This window comes from Amblyomma mixtum, chromosome 2 (assembly GCF_055824585.1).
Source record: "Amblyomma mixtum isolate Tamu chromosome 2, ASM5582458v1, whole genome shotgun sequence".
NCBI lineage: Eukaryota > Metazoa > Arthropoda > Arachnida > Ixodida > Ixodidae > Amblyomma > Amblyomma mixtum.
In genome coordinates, this window is record NC_143013.1 from 267,818,807 (window position 1) to 267,831,310 (window position 12,504).

Genomic DNA, 12,504 nt, shown 5'->3' on the forward strand with positions numbered 1-12,504 from the left:
GCCACTCGGCGCACTCCCGTTCGGGCGTCGTACATGTAGGAAAGTGTGCGAGGGCGCTGCGAGCGAATTCGCTCGCCGAGGGCATGCACGTCAAGGCGCGTTTTATGCCTCAGTTGTTTTACGCTCATTACTACTTTAATTAAAACATAACGTAGATATGAAATGTTTTATTATTTTTTTTTAAGTTTCGTAAGGCTCGATTGCAACATGGTGGATAAGATAAACGATTAAAAATTAACCATAACCGTTATTTGTGTCCGTCGGGACCAACAAATTTACAATACATCGAACATTTACCTGATCTTCATTGTCATTTTTAAAGATAAAGCGGCAAAGGTTGTTTTAAAAAAATTGACAGAGGAATTAGAGTGGTTAGGACAAATGAGGATTAGGTACGGTCGATCGTGCTTCCGTTTTCACTTCGGTTTCGGTTCGAGGCTCGGTTTAAGAGAGAATCAGCAGTGTTCCGTGGGTTCGACACCAACCTCCCAAGTACACTGATCTTTGAAGCGGTCTCCACCATGCAGCTCATGTGTAGCCCCTGTCGACCGCGTGTGTACAGACCCCACGATCAGGTAGACCGTGCGGGGACGGCGTGGAGGCGGGAAAGGCATTTGTACACCAGTCGTTATTTTACAGTTCTTGTTCAGTTGTTTTGATTTAGTCGCCGTGCCTGTGCCGCGTTTCGATGGAGGAGAAACGGAAAGGCGCCAGTGTGCTGTGCGATGTCAGTGCACGTTAAAAATCCCCAGGTGGTCGAAATTAGTCCGGAGATGATGATGATGGTGATGATGATGATGACGACGACGATGATGATGTCCTCAGACTTAATAGCACATACCCACGTCGGGGTTTTGGCCAGGGTGTATAGCGGATACAAACCCCTCTAATACTAGGGTCCCTAGAAATGCAAGTATTTCAGGGACCCTACTACTACGGCACCTCTTCCTCTTTCTTATTTCACTCCCAGCTTCCTCCTTTCCCTTATGGCGAGGTTCGGGTGACCATCGATATGCGAGACAATTACTGCGCCATTTACTTTTCCCAAAAACCAATTTTTCAATTTTTCAATTTATACGGGCTTCCAGGTAAAGTACACCGTTTGAAACTGATTTTGGAAGCCCGAGGCAGAGCCGTAGGGTACGCCTTTCCAGTAAGGCTAAGGATTTCAGCTCGTATGGTGCGGTACCAGGGAATAGAACACAACCAAATTCGAGTATCGGTCTTGCATAAGCCTTGTGGAGAAAGAGTAATGTGTCGCGATGCATGCCAAGTTTCTTATTGCCTACTCGTGTCAACCGGCCCGGAGTACGTTCTCCTTTAAACACATTACTCTTAATATGCGGGCGCCAGTCCAAACTTGGAGTTGATTTTTCCTCTTGATCTTATAGAGGAATATTGAGTTTGCTGATGATTATTAAAGGATTCTTGCCGTTTTGTAGATTCGATATGGCTCAGTCACGTTGCTCGAGGCCACTTCTGGAGAGGTTGACTGTTTATTAACGATTAACCAAACAAAGAAAGATATAAGCAAAAAGAAAACTTATCTACATTTGACTGACTCGTAGATTTTGCCCGACGAAACCATGCAGCCCACGGTCCCGCCGAAACAGCTGATTTTAAACCCTATGTCCCCGCCCTCGGTGCGGACAGTAACCAGTCAGGTGACCCTACAAATGTCCACCCAATAAATCATTGGGGAAAGGAAAACGTCACCAATCAACGACTAGGAAAGGAAAACACAGCCAGTTAATGATTGGTGAAAGAAGATAACTCATCTCGACAAGCACTGTACAAATATGTACACTTTCCAACATCGAGATTTCAGATGATTCTCCCTTCCTCTTGCGAGCTTCGCGAGCATTCTCGCTTTCCCACGGTGGGGGCTGTTTCAACCTCCGGTAAACCCAGGCTCGAGGAAAGTCATTCTTCAAGGCCCATCTGTTCAGTACCGTCACTCACAAGCTGTCTTCATGCACAGCGGACGGAGGGACACCAACTCCCGCACGCATGATTCGCTTACCGTTAACACACGCGGGATCAGGTTCGATTTGCGCTCGTCCTTTCGCCCTTGCAAACAAATTCAACAGTTCATTCTGCAATAACGTTCCCCGTCAAATGAATAACATTTAATTAGACTTTTCAACGCCTCCCGCCATCACTTTCGGTTTAGGCTCAAAGAAGTGAAAATGTTATCGCAGAATTACACCCTATTAGCGCATGTCCTGAGCTTCATCACGCACTCTCACGTAACAAGGGAAAAATGGTGTGTAGATGCCGCTCCATTCGCCGCGAAAGCCGGATCACCAGCATCCGTTCTGGGAACCTAGTGAGCTCAAAACGGATGCTGGCGAGTGGCGACGCGACTCTTATGCTATCTGATGCGGTGTCTTTATTGGTAGCACCCTGCACTGGCTGGGTTTCGCTCCCGCTTCCCAATGGGCACTGGTATTCTCTTGGACGTCCCATGGACCTCTTAAACGTCCACAGGACATTCAAGAGAGTTTCAGTGCGAATTGGGTTGGGTACTGAGGATGGCCTGGGTCACCTGGAACGCCTCTCAAGTATGGTGCTAATATATAGTAGGAAGATCCCTCAGTATCCCACTCTCCTAGCAATGGACGTCCATAAAGCCAGCTACTCAGCGATCATCAGCATTCTGGAATGACTCTACCTCCCACTAGCTGCAGTAGTAAACTTTGTGCGTTTCGTTTTGAACGATCTTCCCTTCTATACACATGTGTAGATCATGTGGGGCACTTCGGAGTAAAAAGGGTTGTGCCTCAAGGCTCAGTGATGGCCCCAATACTGTATAACATGGCGCCTCTTCCTTTGGCACGGCAACTGGCTACCATTCGGCATATATTATATGTGTTGTTAGCAGACGGTGTGGCAGTTTGGTCGGTCCATACGGATCTCAGTCGCCAAGAGGCAGGCCTTCAGGAGCCTGGAAAAGGATTCCGTCTGGTGATCTCAGTTAAAAAGACGAGCTATACCGGGTGTTTCAGCGGACACTTTCAAAAATTCCTGAAAATATTGGGTTCAATATAGCAAAAAATGGGTGTAGGATCACACTCTCTGCCCCGGCGGACACAATATGCTGCAAAACCTCTCTATTTATCCAGGTAATTAACAAAAACCCACTAATTAGCTTTTTAATTATCGTAGCTGGGTGGTTAGTCCCAATTGAGAGTTTGATGCCGTGAAGAAGACGATGTCATAGCTTTTGAAACGAAGAAAAACTGAATTTCTAGAGCCCTGCAGCGCGAAGAAAGCCGGCGCTTTTTCCCGCACGCGACCGAAACAGCGCACGAGGAGCGCCGGAAGTATTTTGAAGCGTCCGCTGATGACGTGACGGAATGAATGCAGCGCCCAATTCGAAACGCGTGTGCTAACTTTCCTCGCTAGAGAACCTCGGCGCTCAGCTTAGACCGCGGCCGGCGTTATCGACTGCTTCGTCGCTCAGAGTAAGGAAAATTATAGTCGTCTGATACGCGGCCGTCGCCGACGTTATCAGCGTTCCCTTTTGGGAACGCTGATCAGCACACCTGGCGCTCTGCCTGTCTGGTTAACTCTGGAGGTTTTTTTTTATATATTTTACTTTTTCACTAGCTTTGTGAAAGGGATAAAGGTACTCTTCTCTGGCAGTGTGCAGATTACTGTTTAACGTTAAAAAGTTTTTTTTTTCGTTTTTTTTTCAGACTAGAAAAAATGGAAAGAAACCTCAAAAATTTCACAATGGTTTTATTTCAAGGTTTTATGTTTGCTTGCTTTTAGTTTAGGTTTTTGTTTTTCCTTTGAAAACCATTACAGCGTGCATCGTTGAACGATTGGCGAGCAGTCGTCATCGCCGGTGCCAGGCGCAGTGCTCTTAAAACGTTCGTGCTGCGAGTACGCGGGCTGAAGGCCAGGTCACATATAAGATCCAGGCTTGACTTTAAAAAAAACAACTAAAACTTGAACTCACGGCTCAAGTAGAACAAAATGGCTGCAAATTCTACAGCGCTACACTTAGGCTGCTGTGCACGTAAGCGGTTTTAGCCAAATACAAGCCTAGCTTCTTGATTTCCAACGTAGCAGAGTACAGGACATCCGAAGGAATTTGGTCCAGGACAGGGGTCTTCCGCGAAGCACGTGGCCCCATCTACCTGGTGGCAAGGCCTTTGCACCAACCAGCCGCTAACTTCTCTGGCTTGCCGACTGCTGCAGATACAGGTGTCGTTTCGGAAACGTCCATACAAGGATTCGCAACAGGCTTTCAGTGGAACGCGTTCGAAAGCTTGTGTATATATGTGCAGTCGAACCTAGCTGTGGACACAGCTTCAATCCATGCTGCTGCGCGTAGTGCCGCATCAGGCGACAGTGACTCTGAGTCCGATAGGGAGTGACTGATAGATCAGTTTTCATGTTCCCTTTCTCGGTGCAATAGAACAATATAAGTTCATTCCACAAATATGATATTTATATCTCCTGAATTCGCCTGAAGTGCAAATCATTATTTATCTTCTCGGTACAATAGAACAAGAAGTTCGTTTCACAATATGAGATCTATAACTGCATATTCGACTGAACTTCGGAGCATTGTTATTGATCGTTGTGCTGTTGCAAATAAATCTGTTTTTGTCACGTTTTGCAAAATTTCGAATTTTTCATGAAAAAACCCTGAAAAAAAAACGGTTTTTTTCATGCCATTCAAAATTTCTTGAAATTTTTCATCTCTAGTCAAGGCAGCACCGCTGAGCGAGGAGGAAAGTTTCCCTCATGGGGTAAGCGGAAGCAGCGACAGGAGCGCCACCTCGAAGGCTACGCGGAGCTCCGCGGAGCCGGGGGAGGGCCTCTTCGGGAAGTCTCTTCGGGAAGTCTCTCTCCCCCCCCCCCCCCCCCCCTACATCCCCCTGCCCCTTCCCCTGGTCCCCAAGAGTGATGCCACCAACTGGCCAACATACGTCGGGACCAGTATCCCCCCCCCCCCCCCCCCCCAAGAATATCCCATAATAATTCAAGTCAAGTCTCTTCGGGATCCGGCTAGCGTCACGAGCGGTTGCAGCCGCACGCTCTCGTCACCTTCCGCGACAGGCGCACGGAGATCTGTCGTGCTTTGCCACTGGACTTCTGGTTCCAGGCAGCGAAGTGAGCGCAGCAAACGCGCGCTCTCGTCACCTCCCCCAGCAGATGCTCGGGGATGGCTTAGCCCCAAGAATGCGGCGAGCACGGGAAAACCCGGCCGCCATTGTCGGCGCGTACAACCGTTCGCCGCCGATACCCCCGAAGTCGCGCCCCAGCCGGTAAGTCGGCAACCCTTCTTACGTTAGCCTTCTATTTCAGAGGGATGCCTCGTTGATGTTATTCAGCTTGCTGGCCCGCTCTGTGTATTAATTGCCAGTGTAATAAATAACACATGAGTGTTCACGCTTTGTCGTCCCTCCCTTTACTCCCTTGAGCACGAGCCCCTCCAAGGTTAGCGAGCGGGAACGCTGCATCCGTGGAGTGGGAGTGCGGGGGCGGAAGACTGTCCCCCGTTAATTCCACATTCCATACTTCCGGCGCTCCTCGTGCGCTCAGTTTCAGTCGCGTGCGGGAAAAAGCGTAGGACTTCTTCTCACTGCAGGGCTCTGGAAATTGAGTTTTTCTTCGTTTCAAAAACTGATGTGACATCGTCTTGGTCACGGCATCAAACTCCCAATTGGGACTAACCAACCAGCTACGACAATTAAAACGTTAATTAGTGTGTTTTTTAATTACCCGGATAATTGGAGGGGTCTTGCATTATATTGTGTCCGCCGGTGCAGAGTGTGATCGTACACCTATTTTTTGCTATATTGAACCCATTATTTTCGGGAATTTTTGAAAGTGTTCGCTGCAACACCTGGTATTGTCCATCACGAACTGAGGGGTCCACACCTACTTTCAACAGATGCCCGCAAGGCGCTTATTGCAGTGCAAACGCCCTCACTACAGCCAGGTCGATGCGGGTGCTAGGAGTCGAACTTGACGGTTTTGGCTCTGCGCGCGCAGCACCGTGAATTTGCTGTGCGCGGCAGTATTTCGCTAGTACACTGCAACCGTTTCGTCGCATCATGCAGAGAGTTGGAGGCGCATACTTTAAAATGGCTCGAGCATAATTGCGCGTGGTTCTACAGCCTAGACTAGTCTACCAAGCCCGCCTTCCGCAAAGTGTGAATCGAGGCCACGCGAGTTATCACTGGCCTGCCTCGCTTAAATGACAGCCGTTCCTACGCTACAAGCGGACGCCCTGTGGAGATTCTTGGAGCACCGCCGCAGTGCGCTTGAACCGAAGCTTCAGGCTACCGCCATGACAGCTGCACTGGCACATTACATCGACCCGACATATCCGCTACTTCCAGCACCATCTTCAGATCCATCGTCGGCAGCTAACCAAGGTCACAGACAACCTTCCCCTCACTCCTATGCGCAATACTCACTCACCCCTAAATGGCACAAGCAGACCCCGCACTCCCAGCTGACTCCCTGGGCGGGCTTCCAGCTTACACTGACGCAAGTACGAGAAACAATGTTTTGCGCACCGGACTTGTTTGATCTATAGCTCTCCTTGATGTGGGCCAGACATATTCATACCTCACATGGGAGAGGGCTTGCGACAGCAGCAGCAACGGCGGAAGCACAGATGCCCAGGAAGCACGGCGGAAGCAGCAGTAGGTTGGCCGAGTCAGTCTTCGGGTCACCGGACTGGGTGATGCTACGCAAGGCCACGCTGAGGCTGCTAATTGAAAGACGCTGTGTCCTCGACAGAGGTCTCGTGCTTCGGCCATCCGGCGGGTGAGTTCGAGGAGGTTCATTCACCTGCGGGGAGACTGCGGCATACTCCTTTCCCGCGGAGGCAACGCACAGAAGACTTGTGGTAGGGGTCAAGGTGACGCATCAGTGTTTGATGACTCTGTCTTCCCTTCCCATCCCCCGAGCTGTGAGAGAGCGAGAGAGCATCAGCACCACCCCCTGCAGTGGGTGGTACCGCCAGCGTCATCAACTGCCCACCTGATTGGTCATCGTTGTCAGAACTTTATTCCCTAGTCAGGGATCTGGGAAATACGAACCCTATGTAACGGGATGTTGTGTTGTTATCAGGACACTCCCATCTCGACTGTAAATATGTAAAATAAACCTTCTGTACAGTTTCCTCGATAACGCAGTCCGACACCGTCCTTCGGAGCCGGGACCTGCGGGGCTGAACGAGTCAGTCATTACCAGGACCCCTCCGTCTCCAACAGCCTGTATACAGACCCCATCCAAGCATTTCGGGCGCTTATCGCAGCGTGGCCTTGTTCCTAGCTGGACATTGCCGCTGATATGTCACATGGGGGAACCAATTCCGTGAGCTTTTTTTTTTTTTTTATTCGTGAAGTCTGCCTTGAGGCATAAGTTGAGAAAATTGCGGAATTGCGGTCATGCTCACGATCCACAATTCCGTGAGCTCTCCGCGTTAGGTGGATTCGGCGCACAACGCCCAACCTCGTTGGATGCCTCTCATCCCATGTCCAGCGCATGTTCGGACAAAATTTTTCAGTATTGAAATATTTTAAGATACTGTTATGGAAATATTGCAGGTGTAGTGCAGGACGTCTTCCAAGGCGCCGCGTCGCGAACGACTAGCGGAACAGTCCAGGTACAGAGCAGAGGCAGCGGTCAGTCCAAAGCACGCACGAGCATCGGAACGTTGTTTCACTTTTCGTCGTCTTCTGCCTTAAGCGCCATCCGCCGATGGTTCGGGAGCCGAAGTCCTGTCTTACAACTTCCCCCGGGCGAAAAGGCGCCATCCTGGCGGCCTAGGGTGATGTGACGATGGCGGGATCGTAGTGTGGTTTGAGACGGTCCGTGTGGACAATTTCACGGCCTCGGCGACGATGATCAGTGGACGGAGTAAGGGGTTCGATGAGGTATTTGACGGGGGCGGTCTGTTTAAGAACGTGGTAGGGGCCCTGGTACTTGCTGAGAAGTTTGGAGGAAAGGCTGCGACTTGAGGAAGGCACCCAGAGCCAGACCAAAGAGTCAGGAATACAGGTGGGAAGAAGTGCAGAGGGATTACGGGTGCTTTGCTGCTGCTGCTGGGCGTGTGAAGTGAAAGACCGGTCAAGCTGGCGGCATTCTTCGGCATAAATGGCGGCTTGAGAAATAGTCGTAAATTCAGAAGCATCAGGGCATATGGAAGAACGGTGTCCATTGTGCAAGAAGGCTCACGGTCGTAGAGGAGAAAGTATGGAGAGAATCCGGTGGTGGCTTGAGCAACGGAGTTATAAGCATATATAGGTGACGAAAGGTAGAACGCGGTCCCAGTTGCAGTGATCGGAAGCTGCATACATGGCCAACATGTCGCCAAGAGTGCGGTTAAAACGCCCAACCAGGCCATTTGTCTGCGGATGGTAGGCGGAGGTGGTGCGGTGAACGATGTTGCATTCCTGAAGGAGAGCTTCTACAACTTCAGATAGAAAGGCCGGACCTCTATCACTCAGCAACTCTTTGGGAGCACCATGGCGAAGAATGATGCGATGGAGGATGAAGGATGCCATGTCGTGGGCTGTACCAGATGGTAAAGGCGATGTTTCGGCCTAGCGGGTAAGATGATCGATGGCAACGATGATCCAGCGGTTGCCGGCTGATGTGCTGGGAAGAGGGCCGTAGAGGTCAATGCCAACGCGCTCGAAGGGCTGCGCTGGGCAAGGTAGCGGTTGCAGAGGAGCGGCGAGTCGGCGAGGTCGGTTTTTTCGGCGCTGCCATGCGGTGCAGGACTCAACGAACTTGCGCACATAACGGTACATCCCACGCCAGTAGTACCGACCGTTGTCGTAGACGGGTGAAGGTCTTCAAGAAGCCGGCATGGGCACACTGGGGTTCTTCGTGGTAGGAAGAGCAAATGGAGGAGCGCAGATGGGTCGGAATGACAAGCAGCCACTTGCGACCATCCGGAAGGTAGTTGCGGCGGTAAAGAAGCTCGTCTCTGGTGGCGAAATGGTGGGACTGACGACGGAGAGCACGGGAAGAAGGTCTAGGCGATTGGCCAGTTAAGAAATCCAAGAGGCAAGCGATCCACGGGTCTCTGCGTTGCTCAGAAGCCATATCAGCGGACTCAAACGTCAAAGAATGCAGGGCGGATATAGAAGACACTGCCTCAGACGGCAGAGGGGCGTTTGAGAGATCATCAGCATCGGCATGTTTACGACCGGAACGATAGACAACGTAAATGTCGTACTCTTGAAGTCGCAGAGCCCAGCGCGCCAGTCGACCAGAGGGATCTTTCAAAGAGGACAGCCAGCAGAGGGCGTGGTGATCGGTGACAACGTCAAAAGTGCGCCCGTAGAAGTAAGGGCGGAATTTGACGATCGCCCACAGGATGGCTAAACACTCCTTCTCGGTGACAGAATAGTTGGCTTCAGCTTTTGTTAGTGTCCGGCTGGCGTAAGCGACAACGTATTCGTCAAAGCCAGGCTTGCGCTGCGCGAGAACTGCACCGAGGCCGACGCCGCTGTCATCGTGCGGAGTTCCGTCGGAGAACGAGGGCCGAAATGACGCAGAATTTGCGGAGTGGTCAGGAGGCGGCGGAGTGGTCAGGAGGCGACGGAGTGTCGTAAAGCTTCATCACAGGCTGGCGACCAGGCCGAAAGGTCGTGGCCGGAAAGGAGCTTGGTCAGAGGGTCGATGATAGTGGCGAAGTTGCGGACAAAGCGGCGGAAGTAGGAGCAGAGGCCGACGAAGCTGCTGGGGTCTTTTACAGAAGAGGGTTTCGGAACTTGTTACAGCGCGCAACTTTGCCGGGTCCGGGAGAACTCCATCCTTGGACACGACATGTCCGAGAATGGTGAGCTGTCGAGCTCCAGAGCGGCACTTTTTTAAATTGAGTTGGAGGCCAGCGTCGGCCAGGCAGCGAAGAACAGTCTCAAGGCGCTGGAGGTGAGACGAAAAATCCGGGGAAAAGATCACAACGTCATAGGTAACAAAGGCATATGTGCCATTTAAGCCCGCGGAGTAGGTTGTCCATCATGCGCTCGAATGTGGCGGTGGCATTGCAGAGACCGAAGGGCATGACATTAAATTCATAGAGCCCCTCGGGTGTGACGAATGCAGTTTTTGGGCAATCGGCCTCTGCCATCGGCACCTGCCAGTAGCCAGAGCGCAAGTCCAATGAAGAGAACTCAGCGCCCTGCAGGCAGTCAAGGGCGTCCTCGATACGAGGGAGAGGGTAAACGTCCTTGCGTGTAATCTTGTTCAGACGACGGTAGTCAACGCAGAACCGGATGTAACCGTCTTTTTTCTTGACAAGGACCACCGGCGATGCCCACGGGCATTGCGACGGCTGTATCACGTGGCACTTGAGCATGTTCTTCAATGATGCGGCGCTCAGCAGCTGACACGCGGTACGGACGTTGGCGTAAAGGGGTGCCAGTGTCAATACAGTGGGTAGCGGTGGTTGCGCGGCCCAATGAAGTTTGCTGATAGTAAAACGAAGCTGCAAAACAGTGCAGGACGGCGACAAGTTGGGCCCGTTGGGTAGCTGTCAGGACGGCGTCCACGGAACGGTGAAAAACATCGAGAGGATACGGATTGGCAATGGGAACAGGTGTAATGGCGCTGACGTGAAGGCCGGCTGTGCTATCAACGAGAGGGTATGCTGAGGCGTTATCGAGCAAGGCAACACTACTACGCGACAGGCCACAGAGCAAAGCGGTAGGGCAGGAGAACGGGTTGGACACATAAATAGCGCTTGAGCCACGAATAACTGTAAGCAGGGCATGAGGCAGCAAAACATATTTCTGGTTAGCGCATCGTAACGAGGGCGTATAAGTGACAGTTGCGTCAGAGAGCACAAGAAAAAGGCACCAGCACTATAGAGAAAGCGGAACGTCTGTGTCCTCTGAGACGACCACAGTAGCGGCAGACCGGTACGTCGAAGGCAACGTCGCTGAAGGGCGATAACTCAAGCTGAGCACGGGCGCAGTCAATACCAGTGTGATGTGCGGAAAGGAAGTCCCAACCAAGGATGACGTAATGAGATGAGCGGGCGAGGACGATGAACTCTATTGTGTAGGGGACGTTCTCGATAAGCTGGCGGGTGGTGCAGGCGGCTAATGGTCGAATGTCCTGAGCGCTGGCGTTGCAGAGGGAAACGGCAGGAAGAGGCGTCGTCTCTTTTTTGAGTCTGCGACAGAGGGTGTGACTAAGAACAGAAACGGTTGCGCCAGTGTCAACAAGTGCTTCGACGGCGACTCCCTCAACTAACACGGTGATGTACAAACTAGTACAAGCTAGTACAAACTATACATGATTTTGCGCAGGCAATAAATGAAGGAAAGCAGACTGACGCTATATTTATGGACTTTAAAAAAGCATTTGATAAAGTTTCGCATAACAAGCTTCTTCACAAATTAGGTAATGTACTAAAAAATGACAAATTACTTGCATGGATTACAGCCTACTTAAGAAACCGTCGTCAGTTTGTAGTAGTAAATAATTCCCCTTCCCCTCCAGTTCCTGTTGATTCCGGCGTTCCCCAAGGATCTGTTCTTGGGCCACTCCTCTTCTTGATTTTTATTAATGACATTGTCGATAACATCTCAGTTTCTGTTAGATTGTATGCTGACGATTGTGTGTTATATGAAAAGATTACTACTAAGGACCAAGTACGGTTAAATAACGATTTCACTAAGATAATAACATGGTGTGACCAATGGCAAATGTGCGTTAATTATGATAAAACAGTGTTCATGCGTATAACCCAGAAAAAGAAGCCTCTTTTGTTTAACTATACTGCTAAAAACAAAGTTCTCTCTCAAGTGAATACTTACAAATACCTAGGTCTGCGGATCTGCAATAACCTCTCCTGGACAGAGCACGTTAACAACGTTACAGCTAATGCCCTACGCAAACTATTTTTCCTCCGACGTGCTCTGAAGCTCGGCCCCCCCAGTGTACGTTCACTTTCGTATAACACTATTATTCGCCCTATGTTAGAATATGCCGTCATAATCTGGGATCCTTTCACTAAATCTAACATTGCTAAATTAGACAGAGTCCGAAAGAAAGCAGCACGGTTTATTTACAATTCATATAACCGCACATCTATCACTGCACTTCTTAATCAAAGTGGTTTGCTTCCAGTCTCTCACAGAAATCGCATCTGTCGTCTAAAATTTTTATTTCAGTTAATCAAAGGTCAGTACAATATTGACACATCCAATATTATATCGTTCTCCTCAGGGTACAACACAAGACAGCGCCATGATTTTACAGTAACACCATTAAACGCACGAATTAACACCTTTAAGTACTCCTTTTTCCCCAGAACGATTACAGAATGGAATAATCTAGCTAATGATGCAGTAACCCAAACTTCACTAAAAAGGTTTGAAAGCCACCTTTAACTTTTTTATAATGTCGTACCGCTACATTTCTTTGTTTCGTTTTTACTTTTTGAAATTGTTTCTTAATCTTAAATTGTTGATCAATTGTCCTTGATTGTTTGCTTGTTCCTGAGGT